At 35.9% G+C, this 16,230-nt stretch overlaps 1 long non-coding RNA gene across 1 annotated transcript in view; it reads left to right on the forward strand.

The window, feature by feature from the left end:
- Positions 1-16,230, forward strand: part of LOC118762513 — a 963,298-nt gene that overhangs the window by 896,004 nt on the left and 51,064 nt on the right. The window lies entirely within an intron of this gene.

Consider the following 16,230-nt stretch of genomic DNA (forward strand, 5'->3'; position numbering starts at 1 on the left):
CGCATATGAGTGACAATGAAAAAACAAAATATTGTGAATAACGGTGGTAATGAAACTGAAGCCAATAATGGTGACAGTGTTGCACCCGGCAGGCTCAGAGATTCGGGTCCGGATCCAGCCTGTCGATATCCAGAAAGGGACCACCACACACGGCGTTGATGGAGCAAGCATATTGATGCTGTGGTCATGGAGTGTTACTACTTGAGGAGCCCGCTAAATGAAAATGGTGATCAAATTAGGGGTTACCGACAACGTATGTATGATCATTGGATAGAAAAGGGATTGTTTCAATTCACGGAACAAAGACTATGTGATCAAACTAAAGTAAAAGGAAAAAATCGTTGGTTCATAAAAGTAGAGCTCGAAGCTACCAAAAGACGGGTCTTGGAAATAGCAGTACAGGTGACGATGAAAACAGAGGTCTTGCTAATAAGAATAATGGCAAAGCAAAGGAAAGGAGCAGTGGTAGTTTACTTGATGAGAGACGTATAGATGATCTAAAAGAAGACAATAAAACCAATGGCGGCATGACAGGTGAACAAAAGGCAATCTACGACAGAATAAAGGCAAGAATACAGGAGAACGGGGTATACTTTCAGTGCTGATATCAGAATGGATTTCGGACTGAGAAAATGTGGTCTGGCAGTCTTGAAGAGAGGCAACATCAAATGTATGAACGAGCTATCGATACCGTCAGGGGAGGTTATGAAGCAGATAGAAGAGACGGGCTATAAGTACTTGGGAATTTAGGAAGTGGATAAATTGATGGAGAAAGAAATGACAGAAAAATTTAAGGTGGAGTACTTGCGCAGATAGATTCTGATCCTTAAGTCGAAATTAAACGAACGGAATAAGATCGAAGCTATCAACACCTGGGCGGATTCACACCTTAAATATGGAGCAGGGGTAATCGCATCAACAGTAGACGAACTAAACACCTTAGACAGAAAGACAAGGAAGTTGCTAACTGGATATGAGTTACTCCACCCAAAAAGATATACAGACAGATTCTATGTACCAAGAGCAGAAGAAAACAACATAGCATGTAAAAAACATAGTATGTAAAAAATGCCACAGAACAGCTAATATTAGAAGTAAGAAGGTTGGGCTTGTGTAGGATGAACGATTGCAAATATAAAGCACAATACAAGAAATTGAAAACGAATGAAACTCAAAATAGGTGGGTAAAGAAAAGAATGCAAGGTCAAATTCATAGGGATGTTGAAGATAATTTAGACAGAGAAAAGAGATGGCTGTGGACGACTAAATGTGATTTGAAACCGGAAACGGAGGCTCTAATCTGTGCTGCCCAAGAGCAATTACTATGAACAAACTATATAAAATACAGAATAGACAACACAGCAGAAAGTGATAAATGCAGAATCTGTAGACAAAACAGTGAAGCCATATGGCATATTACCAGCCAATGTATGCCTCTAGCGCAGAAGTAACATAAGAGACGCCACGACAATATAGACAGGTTTGTCCATTGAATACTCTGCAACAAGTAAGGATTTGACTGAGCAAAATATTGGTACGACCACAAACATGAAGTCATTGTCGAAAATAGAAATGCAAAGATCCTATGCGATTTCATGATTCAGTGCGACCATGAGATAGAGAATAGGAAGCCGGACAGTCCTTAATTGAGAAAGAAAACAAACTATGCTGGATTATAGATATAGCATGCCCAGCTGACAGCAAGGTATGCGATACGTAAGATAGAAATGTCGATAGATATGACAGGTTAGCTTGGGAAGTTAAGCATTTGTGGTCGATGAAAAAGGTAGCAGTAGTACCAATAATTGTCGGAGCCCTGGGAACAGTGAGAAAAAATCACGAGAAGTACGTGGAACAAATAGAGGCTGAAATAAGGGTGGTGCACTTGCAGGAAATAGCATTGCTTAGAACCGCTCAAATACTCCGGAAGGTGCTCGAAAATTAAGGGGTGTTACATTAGTTCACTGGTAGTGAACAGCTGACAACATAGTACACCTCCAGCGTTAGAAGCAGTGCAAAGGCATTGGTAATGATGATGATGATAAAAGAAATACGCTATGATGAGCGCACTATCTTAAAACCGAGTGACAAAAACAGATTTACAAAACGGGTTTCTTGAATCAACATGAAAAATTGCTTTCTTAGAGTTATGTATTTCCCCGTAATCCCTCGGCATTTTAAATTATGAAAAACATTTCAACCTTGATCTCTTTCAGCATTTATTGTTTTTTATCCGCTTCCTACTATCTACCATCACTCAAACATATTTGCAATAATATCCCTTCTTTTCACTTTTCCATCTTTCACATATCGAAGTTCTTTTCACTTAATTTTTGTTACATATTTTCCATTCACGTTTCGTTAATCTCTCTCTCCTGTCACTTATTTCATGCGTAATCTACAAACAATTACAAGCATTCTTTCTTTCTATAGTCATTTTTAATTAACTAATTATTGCAATAGCTATAATATACCTAATGATATGCGAGTGCATGTATGTATGCATGTATAATGTACGTGCGTACGTTTCCGCAACATTCATGCAATCTCCAGCAAAAGTATGACTGCTGTTTCATCTTGTGCTGCAACAGTAAACACTTAAAATACTCCTAAGAGATATATTTCAGTGAATGTAAACGTGATACTCTGTGACCATTTCCTCAGAAAGGTCAGCTTTCGATTTTATAACTTCATTGACCAATGAAACAGATGAAAAAATGGGGAACAGATGAAAAAAAAAGTAAACCTAGAAAACCCAGTCTCAAAAATGGAAGTTCCCATTTGCTAAAATACCAGCTCGTTTATGAATCAATGCCTTCACGTTGAAGGAAAAGCGCAATGTACTGAACGTTTTGTCAATTGGCCAACACGAAAATCAATTCCAACTTTGTCAACCTTTCACGCTTATAGTTTATACTTCAACTCTTGCTTTTAAACAGATGGGATATGGTTTATGTTATTCATAATCCCTGCCTTAATTTAGCCTGCTCATATCATTAATGTTTTTTTTCCTTAATGCGGTTTTATTCTTTCCTTTTTCATAATATTCCATAAATCAATTTCAGCTCTTCAATTATAAGATGTAATTTACAAATCTAAACTTTAATTCACAAAAGTAAACGTGTCTAAACTGAAGATTATATTAAAATGAGGTATGTGTAAGTAATAATATTAAGTTAGAAAAGGATTTTGATAGATATTTTCTTTATATTTTCTTTATATTTTCTTTATATTTTCTTACATTCTGTTATGTAATTTCCCATGTAATTTTCTTGAAATCCGCCGATTCATGTATGAAAATAACATTGTTAATATTTCCTACAAACTCAACATCAATTCCGTTTTATTACATTAACCATCGATCAATATTTATTACTCTTGGTAGAGCGCTAAACACAATCCCATTTTATTTCTCGAGTTCTACACCTTTACATTGCATTCTTCGAAAGGTACGAATGTTGCTATAATCCACATCCAAATGTCGTTGCTTTTCTATTTAAACTACAGATATTTTGTGCCTGTCTAACTTCCTATTTTACTCGCAAGCCTGATGGTAAGTCTCCCCTCCAAGATCTTCGACACTTACCTCGTCCTCCGCCTCTTCAACTTCTTTTCCCCTCTGCTGACTTATTATTTATTTATATACCATCCTTCACGACGAGTGACCCTGCACCCTCCTTCACTTCCAGTATTTCTGTACCATTTTTATTTATGCACCTCTGTTTACCTCCTTTTATCCTAAATTGCTTTTGATCTCTGTTCTTTCTCTGGTTGATCAGTAGATCATTTGGATGCCCATTACCAAAGAATGGACATCTAACTTCACAATTCTGTTTATTGGTTACGTTGACACGAAACGTTTTTCGTCGTTCACTGGTCCGATCCCAGAACTAAACGATGAACATTCGTTATATTGGTACCTCTTCTCAGCCCTGTGGAAAACTAAACATTCTTCTTCGTCGGCGCTCTTCATCTTTCCCTATATCAGACACTTCACTCAATTTTCTTGACATTACTGTTTCTATTGACTCTTCATTCTCATTCTTTCCATCTATGTTTTTCTCTATTCTCACCGACACTCCCCTCTACTCACACCAAGCACACCATCTCTTGTCAATCTCTTCCCAATGCCTTCCTCTCGATCATCTCTCTCCCTGCAACCATGACTTGAAAATCAGGTTCAACCCTTATTCAAACCACGCTTATTCGCGCCAATGCAACCTATTACATCTCCGCCCATTGATGTAGCATTGACCCATCCCCGATCCACTATCTCCTTTTTCTCTCTCCTACCACCTCTCCATCCTATCCCTCTACTTCTTCAGCTGTCTATAAGCGGTCTGCATCAACTTCTGTTTCTTTTCACTTTCTTTTCTTTAACCATGTCTACAACAACTGCAACCACTTTGTTTAGAGATACATCTCTACAACCCATCCGTCACTTGGAACCTTTCTGCTCTACACGGTGACATGCCTTTCCCTTATACACACACTCTCAAACACGCTGTCAAAACATTCTACCATTTCTCACTTTGACAATCGCACTCATCAGACTCTGGACACATACATTTATTCATTGACACACACGTACACTCTAAGTCACTCATTCACTTTTTAACACCATGCTTGGCACCTTGCTTGGCACCTTTGGATCATCCACTTCTGATCACCACCTTTCACTTTTACTTGATTGTTTGACTGACACTATGACCAGTTATATCCACCCAAACTCTGATACATATGTTCATCGATCATTTCCTCCCTTTGCATTAGCTTTCCTCTCAAAACTTTCTTCCTTTTATCGTTCCAGTAAGCACGTATGGTCCCAATTTTCAAGCTTTCACTTATTACCATTTTGAATGTTTTACCATCTTAACAATGTGAGTATTTGCTCTCTGGATAAAACTTTTCCTTCGTTATATGTTTCCATATCCAAAACTATGACTCTTTTTTTCTGTAATACGGATCAAGCAAACAATACATTCATGTTCGTCTATCGAAACCCTCTTACACTATTTTTTCGTAAGATCTTTATTCTCATACACAAAAGTACACAGACGCCCCTCACACACACGCACACACACACACTTAAGCATAACCCAAAGAATGATTATCTACAAGCACACCGATATCAAGCCCACTTCACTACAAATAACCGCCATCAAACTTACATATATACTTATACATACACGACACCAATACCATATCCCTCACATCAATAATTAGTGCACACCCACTATAATAAATAGATCTATATACCAAACCCACCACTCTCCTTGACCCTATACCGCATAAATCTGCATTTTCCCTGTTTTTTTTTTTCTCTGTTGTTCACTTTGCCCCTGTATCCTTGCTCCAATTTTAATTCTTTACCTTTTCAGCGATTCATTTGCGCTCTAATTGAACCTTCTTGGAAAAGTTCAAGTGTGCATTGTTGCACGCATTTCTTGACAGCCATTTTCATCTCGTCTCTCTCACCAAATCGTTTTCTTTCGATTGCTGCCTCTTGTATTCTGTAGGTCAAGGAGAAGTGACATTATTACACTGCGTAAGCTTTTGTTTCTTCATTATAATGATACAGACGCATTTCACCCCTTGTCACCAAAAAGCAAAATAAAAAAGCCCATCATCATTGGCTTCGTAATTTTCCAACAAATTAGGGCAACCTTCCACCCTTCTCCCCTTCAAAGCGGGTGTAAACTGCTAAAGTATGCGCTTTACACATACTTTTGGTACCCAAACTCTTACGCCGCATTCTACAGTTCAGTGCTGCCACAAACTCACGGATTTTAATTCATTTGTCTCTCTGAATGAATTTGTAGATTGGTTGTAAGTGATGGTCACTTACTGCGTAATTTGTCTTCAATAGTGGTCCTCTCCTATAATCTTCTTCATCCATCAATACACATTGATCTTGTCAATGATGTCACTTCTGTAAATAACTTGTCGCCTTCCGTAAATTGGACAGCATTTAGCCCTCCTTCGTGACGAGTCCATCAACGGCACGTTGTTTATGCTTAGAGCCTTATATACATATGTCTGCATTAAAAACAAGAAGGGAGGAGACTTTCTGTGGGGTAAATGTTACTGTTTCCAAGTGTGAGAGTTGAATAACTTAAACCTTTACGAAATTATGCCCAATTCAGCATTACTTTCAGCACAATACGTATATATTCACGGGTTCTGTTTATCATTACTTTCCTTTGTCCAGGAAATACTTCTCTTTCCTCCTTTACTCTTTCAAAAATTTAACATGATTACTTTCGTATCTAATTTTCAAATTGTACGTAATTTGTTTAGATAAGTTGTTTAGATTGTTTCAACAATCCAAGACTCAACAATCCAAAGCAGGATTCCCTTCATATTAATTTTAAGAGTTATTTTTAAGTCACCGTTAGCATCGCAACAAATGGATCCCGAAGACTAGGCTTGCTGTTAACGGTCAGAAAATACTGAACAGTTGCTGATCCTGAGTAACCATCAGATCTTAATATCACTGAATTATTGTACGCATATATGGAACAATTATCTTACTATATATACACAGACATGCATAAAGAGCATCCGACAGTAGGCGATCAACTGATTCACTCATATGTACACAATAAAATCTCACACAAAATTCATCTACATACCTTCAACGTGGTCGCTAATCTGTCAGTTCCTACTCAAACATTTCCTTACTGAATTAAAAATAGATGGTGTTGGATAATGGAGTTCTGGGTTCTCGCACACAGGTAAAAGATGGGATAGTTACGGCTGGATTTGCTTCAGCCACAAACCTGGTCAAAAGTTTTTCTATGGTTACACAAACAGATTTACGTCTCCAAAATAGCTTACTAAAAACTTACTCCACACAAGGCAGCCAATGCACTCGTACTTGTTTCTCCATCAATACTGATTTATTTCATTCTCAATATCTAATTGCTACGCAGTTCTTAATCTTCGGAAATCCCTCTGGAATTCCCTACTGATCCAAGTCATACGTGTTTCCTACAAACTATGAGTAAATTAAACATCAAACGGATCGATGTTATCAATCCCTGCCTGAAAACATTGATAATAACCCTTCCGTTTAGACTAGTTCACCACAGGAATTGAAACTACATCTTGGACGCGACTATTTGAATTTATTGAGTGTGTATATGAAACTAAGATGTTACTGCTGCTGCTGGTAGTAGTAGTAGTAGTAGTAGTAGTAGTAGTAGTAGTAGTAGTGTAGTAGTAGTAGTAGTAGTAGTAGTAGTAGTAGTAGTAGTAGTAGTAGTAGTAGGAGGAGGAGGAGGAGGAGGAGGAGGAGGAGGAGCAGCAGCAGCAGCAGCAAAAACAACTTGCGTCCCTTATCGAAATTTAACAGGGAAAGATGGTTGCTATCGTTTCATATGTATAGTTAATTAATAACTGTATGGAAAATTTTATAACTATTTTGTTTCGGTATTTTCTTGTGCTTCGAATTTTTTACCTAGCATCGTCCATCTTAATACTATCCACTTTGATCACTGTACTAAAGTACAAGTGACTCATGAACAGTCTGAACAATCACAGCATCGCTGCACGCATCAAGTACATGCTGCTGCTATATACAGCACAATCACATATGTTACTTCTATATTATATGTATGTGTATATGTGTATTTGAGTATGTGCATGCATATGTGTATATGTGTGCATAGCATGTCTCATTTCGCGCGTATGTATATCTGTCAGTACTGCATTTGATTTGTATATAGTCTGTATGCGTGTATATGAAACCGTCTGTATATGATGCATCACATTTTGTGGTCATATGTAAGAGTGAGCATAAATCATGGTTCTTCTAACAATTTATAGGTGTGCGTTATGCTTGTTTAATGTATACACCTCTGATCAAATGCATTTCAAGATACGCAAAAACGTATGCGAAATGCACGCACGCGTGCGCTCACACAGTCGTTCATAAAAGCACGCAAACGCACCACCATTCACACAAACATCCACACATGTACACAGATGCGTATTTGTATATGAATGGATGCATATGAAAGTATGACTATATATCAGATACATATTTATATAAATATAAGACAGGCGTATGTATGCATTTGTGTGTCTGTATGTATGTATTTTTATGTGTTTATGTGTGCATTCCAAGTGATATCTGTTTTAGAACTTATCTCCTCTATATATTAATTTAATAAAGTATCCACATGCTTCCATCTTCTCTGATATTCACTGACGTTTTCCATTAATATAAAACTGCCGCTACTACCACCCCACTTACATCGCGACCCAGGCTTGCGTCTTTCCACTTCAAGAATTGTTCTCACTTAATTTGATAAGAACATATTCAAAGACTCAAAGAAAGACGAATATAAAAAGGAAAAAAGAAAAAATATGAAACAAAGTGAAACAAAAGAACATAGGAATATATTCTTTTATAGAATCAAGTCAATACCCATCTTGGCCATTTATATGATTGTGGAATTGACTGGAATTTCAACTAAAGCAGAAATGCAAGAACACTTATACAAAAGAAAAAATATATTCAACACACTGAAGCCGTGAAAGAAGAAAGGAATAATAATAGATTAACAAATATTTCATTTAATTTGAAGGAACCCAACAAAATTGTCTGTATTTCATGCTTTTTTAAGCCTTTAATATGATTTATAAGAATCAAAAGAATCTTTATTGGTTAAGTGAAACATGGAAAATGTCTAGGGAGGGTTAAGATTTAATACAATGCCTTATTTCAAAGATTTTCAATTTGCAAACACTAATATTCACAAATGCCTTCTTTGTTTGGAATCTACTTTTGTACAAAGACAGAAAAGTGGCTATGATCAATGAACTTCCTCCATCTTTATAAGTAACAAAACATTAACAGCTTCACATACATATACTCTCAGACTGTTGGCTTACATACATTCATATAATACAAACACACACACACTCACACACATACGCATGCACATTCACACACATGCACTCACATGGACACACACCAACACATACACTCGCAAACAAACAAACAGGCATCATACACATGCACTCACACACTCACACGCACACCTGTGTGTGTTTATGAGTGTACGTCTGAAGTTTGCATATCTGAATATAATGTATATATGTGCGTGTGTATGTATATAAGTATATATGTATGAGTGTATATATGTCTGTAAACATATTTGAGTATATATATTTACTTATTTATTTATGTACATATATAACGTATATATGTGTGAAAATTTATATATATGTAATTTATAAACATATGTGTGTGCGTGCGCACATGTGTTGCGGATTCACTTCTTTGGTTTTGACAATAAGCATGCAGCTGTGCGAACGACTGAATTCCAACTCAGGAAATTTATCGGTAGTATTCCACTGAGATGTATATACTTATCGCATTCCTCAGGTTGAATCAGTATGAAATACTACAAAAAACTGAACCTTTGAATTACAGAGAAAATCCAGAGAGAAAGAGGAAAAAATAAATCATGTTGATTGCTAGTAATTTATCAGTCGACTTCCAAATATTAAGACAGTGAGATTTGGACTCACTGAACAAAGATCCAGAATATATAGCCACACATAAACACTTTCTTAATTTGCCATATTAAAAGTGTAACCGAGTGTGAACATGTGTGTGTGTGTGTGTGTGTGTGCGCGCGCCTGTTGTATGTATTTGTCTGTGTATTTGTATTCGTGTATGTATTAATTAAGTCGTTATAGATAATGACCGAAATATACTAGGCCAGTTATGTTGCCTGATTCTTCGATTCATCAATGATTAATTTCTGAATGAATGTTCGTTTCATTACAGATATAAATCTGAATGAATCTGATTCTTTGAAATAAATCTGACCTGAAAATATATATCTGGAAATATATTTCAAAACATATCTGTCCTGGATTACATAATTCGGTCATATTTTTAGTCGAAAAACTCCTTAGTTGATGTAATTAAATAATTTCAGGAGAACTCAACACCATTCTTTTATGTGTACGCGTGTATGAGTGTGTGTGTGTGCTTCTGTAAATGTATGTATGTGCGTGTATGTGTGTATGCGTGTGTGCTTTCTGGGGTTAGTGACAGTAGCTAGTCACGGAACAAGATTTTTATATTGAAATTTACTGTACAATCTTTTAAGTGTATACATATATGTATGTATGTACGTGCATGTGTGTGTGCGTGTGGGGGGGGGGTTATGAGCACATAATGAATGTCGTTGCATATACGGATATTATAGTATGCTGAAATATTGGAATGTTTTACATAGTTGGACAGTAATCTTGATAGCTGGTGTTTGTAATCTTCAGATCAGGCGTGTTCTTTTTTAGTTTCTGAAGATTACGTTCTCACATTTCGTACTGAAGCATTAATCAAATACTCAAATAATCAGATAATTACTTGTAGGAATATAAAATTATACTCATGGGGGAGTAACTGATGAATTACTATTAATTAGACTTTGAGATTTTTTCCTTAATATTTAACTTTCTATTGACATCAAATGCTGTGCATAGTTTCTTTCCTCTGTATCGGATCATTATGTTTAGTCCGTTGTTTTCTTTTCATTGAAGCCGTGATAAAGACATTCCACCAGTATTCATTTGAATTATGTGTTGTGATACTCACTGCAAAATGGAGCAATAGATTCCCATTCAATAAGAAATGAGCCAAAAGGGAGGAAGCTCTCCCTGAAAGAACAAGCAGAACACTAATGCCGCCACTGCCATAACTTACTCTTTCACTGTCATGCCTTGCGACAGTTTTCGTTTTATCGCATTGCGGCGTTTGCTCTTCTGATTCTTTTATAAGGAACACGTTCCACTTTGTAGGACGATCCATCTGCTTCCAACGTTTCAGCAATGAAGGCACAGCAAGTCCTGGCTGTTGATCTTCAGCTAATGCACTATTATGTATTCCAGCAGCAGCATCTTCACAGAATCCCTTTTCTTTCTATGAAAAATTATTCTATAGCTTGTCTATTTCATGAAGTCGTAGTTCAAATGTAGATTAAACTGGGCTCCTTGCATCCGGCCCCTTGTCGGGAGCCCTCTGCCTTCTATCAATCATAGTTTCATATAAGCAACTTACTGAGTATTAGTGGCAACAAAAATGACAGTTTTCTTCAGGAAGCTACGATCAACGACGAAATTTATCCTAAATGGACAATTCCAAAGTATATTTTGGCTAATGACTTCTAGAAACGCATTGTATTATATAACTTACGGGCTCCACCGTGACTATAGACGTTTGGTTCTCCACTATTGGTCATCACATCCTGAGAACCCTACAAGTCTTTCACTAAACACACAAATGATCTCCCAAACACATTTGCAGCAAAGCATGGTCTTAAAGATTCGGACACCGGCCCAGTAACACCCCCCTAAGAGAATAGCTATATATATACCAGTCCTGCACACATACCAAACCCTTGAAACTCGTATATATTTTCACCCACAACACTCTTGCTGCTTTACAGCCATCTCAGATACCTTGGCGCCACGGGAAATAACTTTAGATAAATCCATCCAGAATATTCTTTGCCACAAATTCGGTTCGTCATTTTTCACAGTCACCAAAAGAGATGTGACATGTTTTGCTTGCAACAACGGAGAACAGACACCATAGTGTTTCCATAGCTGCCATTTCTGAAGAACACGTGGTGTTACCTAAATACACAATACATAGTTAACTAATATCAGGTTATCTACTATCCATTGCGCAACTAACTGCTAAGATCGGCTGAAATGGATCTATAATACGGTATATTTTGATTAATTTTATTAACAAATATACGAGTGCATATTGATTTCTGACGTAAGCCTATAGCTTCGTAGACGACTATGAATGTGTGTGTGTGTGTGTGTGTGTGTGTGAACACCCATTAAAATAATTTCAGACGCTTTCAGAAAACTTTATGCAGAAATGTGCTGTGGGTATAGCGAGACTTAAATGACTTACCCAATAGGAATACGTATGCCACTTAAAAATACATAGCGGTTCATCAACAACAAACACGTCATCCGATCTGTGAAGAAATTCGACTCTGTAACTATTTAGATAGATGTGCAGAGAATATGGCAACAAAATTTTCAGCTTTTTCGATTATATCAATGTATAGAAAATATGACAAAACAACAATCAATCAATACAGAAACACTTTTAGTGAAAAACACTAACCAAGTCTGAATCGTTAATCAATTACTGACATTGATTCTTACTTCATTTATCAATATTTATAAATATATTTTCCATTATAGTTAAAGTACAAAAATTTACATCCCTATTTAATTTGGGTCTTCTAACGTACATATTATTATTTCCCTTTATACTGAGAAAATCTATAAGTGTTTATGTCTGTTAGAGACATTATAATGAATGGAAGATAGTAGCAAGCAATTTCACACCTACGTTGCAGTTAATATCATCTAAAAGACGTGAAATCAGTTTTTATTTATCTAGTTTTGAATATTTTATTATGAATCTATATATTTGTAAGTGTGGAACGTAAAAATGTACTTTCAAATAGGTAATCTAGAAATGATTTAATTGTTGTTATACATTTTCTATATTAAATTTATGAATATTAATAACGTAGTTAGAAATAATTTGATAATGATAAACTGTTATTCAATGCATATTATGGAATTTTGAAATGATTTGAATGCAATAATATAGTATGCAATTTAAAGGAAATACCACATTTTACATATATATGTTTGTATATGTGTATACATCATTATACATGCACACGCACGCACGCACACACATATTTATAACGATGCGGATATATTAAAATACATGTATGTATATGTGTTTGTCCGCATATATTTTCATATATATATATATGTGTGTGTATCGGTGTGTATTTGTATCTATACACAGACACGTATATATATATATGTATACAGTTATATATACATATATATGTGTATATAAATGTATGCATATATATATATATGTATGTATGTACGTAGTATGTATGTATATATGTATGTATTTATATATATATATATAATATATATACATATATATATATATATATATATATATATATATATATATATATATATATATGCATTTGTTTTCCAAGATTCCTGATGTGAAATCGTGTGTTGAAATGTTTTTTTTTTATTTCGGAATGGTAATTTTTTTTATCCAAATAACCGCCGACATCCTGTGACCATTTGCATGTTTTACACTACTTACAGAACTTCATTGGATATTTGATATTCATTAGATATTGGATATTCTGGCTAGGAGGTGGAATTCGCCGGATCCTCTCCATTCATTCTGAGGAGAATTTGCGTCTTTACATCATAGTGCAATGTAGGTGATACAGGTACTTCAGAGCCATACAAAATGCGAGCTTTCCATCGCTCGCATTTAATTCTCTTTTCAAAATTCTGTACTTGCTTTTTCAAGAAGTGAGGTATACATAAAGTAGGAATATTCCTACCTTATGTATTCTTTTTATGCATGTATACAGTTGATGTTATACATGATCAGTAAACAAGTGTCACCTTAGTCTGCTGGCTGTGGACTGCTGATACTTCCCATCATACTCAGTAAAATAAGCTGCGAGTTTTCGTATAATGATGATGATGATGAGGATGATGATGATAATTTCGGTACAAGGCTTGCGAGTTTGGAGGAAGGGTAAGTCAATGAAATTGAGCCCCGTGCTCAACTTGTACCTACATTACCGACAGCGAAGGATGGAAGATAAAGTCGACCTCGGCGGAATTTGAATTCAGAACGTAAAGACGGACGAAATCCCGGCATGCTAACGATTCCGCCATCTTACTGCCTGAATAATAATAATAACGACAGGCAATATTAGCTGAAAAGAGATTTTCACACTAATAAGCACCTTTTATTAGACGTAGATACGCTAAATATTACATCAGTGACTTTTCAATCCCCGTTTAACTATATCATTAACAGTTGATTTTCGCTTAACATGCCATGCCAGTGAATACTTCCAACTGGCGAAGTCCAAAGAAGCAGAAGTGTTTATTTCACAAGGCCACAATTGCTGCCAGACGATTTTTTCTGCTGCTGATATATTCCTGTTCTTTAATATTACACCTGTATAAGAGATACTTTCTTAAGACAAATAATGCAGTAGTTTCACAAGCTTTAAAAAAACCATATCTGCTTTAAGTATGATATACAAATTATTCCTTTCAGCTAATATTTCCTGTCGTTGTGAATAACGAATTATTATTTCCGAAACGAATTATTATCATTTCCGAAAATATTTCCGAACTTTTGGGGGAGGGGGCCAGTCGATTACATCGACACCAGTTCGCAACTGGTAGTTAATTCATCGACTCCGAAAGAATGAGAGGCAAAGTTGACCTCGGCGAAATTTGAACTCAGAACGTAAAAGCAGACGAAATAATTAAGAATTGTTATTCAATGAGAAAAGTAGACAGCTTTATGAAGTAGATGAATGTTGCTCTAACCAGCTATCAAAACAATGATATAAATCAAACATTATAAAACAATGTTCAAATGACAACAATAACATCAACAGAGAAACTAAAAGTATAAATCATAAACTAAAATTAGCTGCATATCATACATAAGCAGAATTTCCCACCAAACGCATCCGATACTAGATTAATTAGCAAGGAAATCTTAAACACTATTAAGAATAACATAAGAAAGTCAATCACTAATTAATTGTATTAGAGAACGGGTATCTAAGTTGTCATTCTAAAGAGATCCTTTATTGTACTGGCACCTATCATAATTAAGCACTAGAATCTAAGCTGATTAATTGATGAGAACCTTTTTATTTTAACTTTTCGCCGTACGCTGTAGCATCTTCTATTTTATACTTGCATTAACAATGTGCTAATCTTCATTTATAAGATTTCATACGGAAATTTATTTCATAAAACATTCTTAATTTGAGTTATAGACACACTTATAGTAACTGAAGATAACTGTGCCTTCGGAATTACAAGTTCTTGCGCAGTAAATCAGATTTGCACTGAAGTGAGCATTAATGGTACAAATCAATACATGTGTGATAGATTATAAATTTCAACAACAGCACTTCATTCATAGTTTGTTATTCGGGCCCGAAAAAAAAAAAGAGGAATGGCATAAAATTTTACAATTACATTTGATATTTGAAACAACGCAGTAGTGATCTCAGCACCACGCAGAAGCTCCTTGAGAGATATACAGGTCATAAAAGAACGGCAATAAACTATGTGATTTATGCATATTTGAAAAGATCTTCAAGTTTAACGACATCCTTTCTAAATGAAAAATTTCAATTTTTTTTAATGATTATTCCCTTGATAAGTATTTACTGAGAAATAAGAATTCTTTAACTTTACAATCTACCTTTCAACTACACATGCCCGAAGTAGTTTTCTCGTTCATCATTCATATCTCTGAAGCCTCCACTGCAAAGTTTACTCATCAATGGTGTGTATGTATTATATATACTGTTTTTCACTCTTTTACTTGTTTCAGTCATTTGACTGCGGCCATGCTGGATCAGCGCCTTTAGTCGAACAAGTCGACTCCAGGACTTATTCTTTGTAAGCCTACTACTTATTCTATCGGTCTCTAAGTGACGGGGACGTAAACACACCAGCATCAGTTGTCAAGCGATGTTGGGGGGGGGGGGTAAACGCAGACACACAAACACACACACACATATACATATATACGACATGCTTCTTTCAGTTTCCATCTACTTAATCCTCTCACAAGGCTTTGGTCGGCCGGAGGCTATAGTAGAGAATACTTGCCCAAGGTGCCACACAGTGGGACTGAACTCGGAACCATGTGGTTGGTAAGCAAGCTACTTACCACACAACCACTCCTGTGCCTACATAATACAGCCACTCCTGTGCATATATAATACATTAATCAGTATTAATCCATGTATTATATATGCTGTGCATATACAATACATTAATATATTACGCATGCATGCATATACGATTCTGCCACCATAAACGTCATAAATGAACTCATTGCATAACTGCTGCATTTCTTTACTCGACTATACTCTTTAATCTTTCATTCTTTTACACGTTTCAGTCATTTGACTACGGCCATGCTGCAGCATCGCTCTTTAGTCGAAGAAATCGAACCCAGGACTTATTCTTTGTAAGCCTAGTAATTATTCTATCGGTCAGAACATAAACACACCAACATCGGTTGTCAAGCGACGGCTAGGGAGCAAACAGATGCACAAAGGCGCA

This window comes from Octopus sinensis, linkage group LG3 (genome assembly GCF_006345805.1).
Source record: "Octopus sinensis linkage group LG3, ASM634580v1, whole genome shotgun sequence".
NCBI lineage: Eukaryota > Metazoa > Mollusca > Cephalopoda > Octopoda > Octopodidae > Octopus > Octopus sinensis.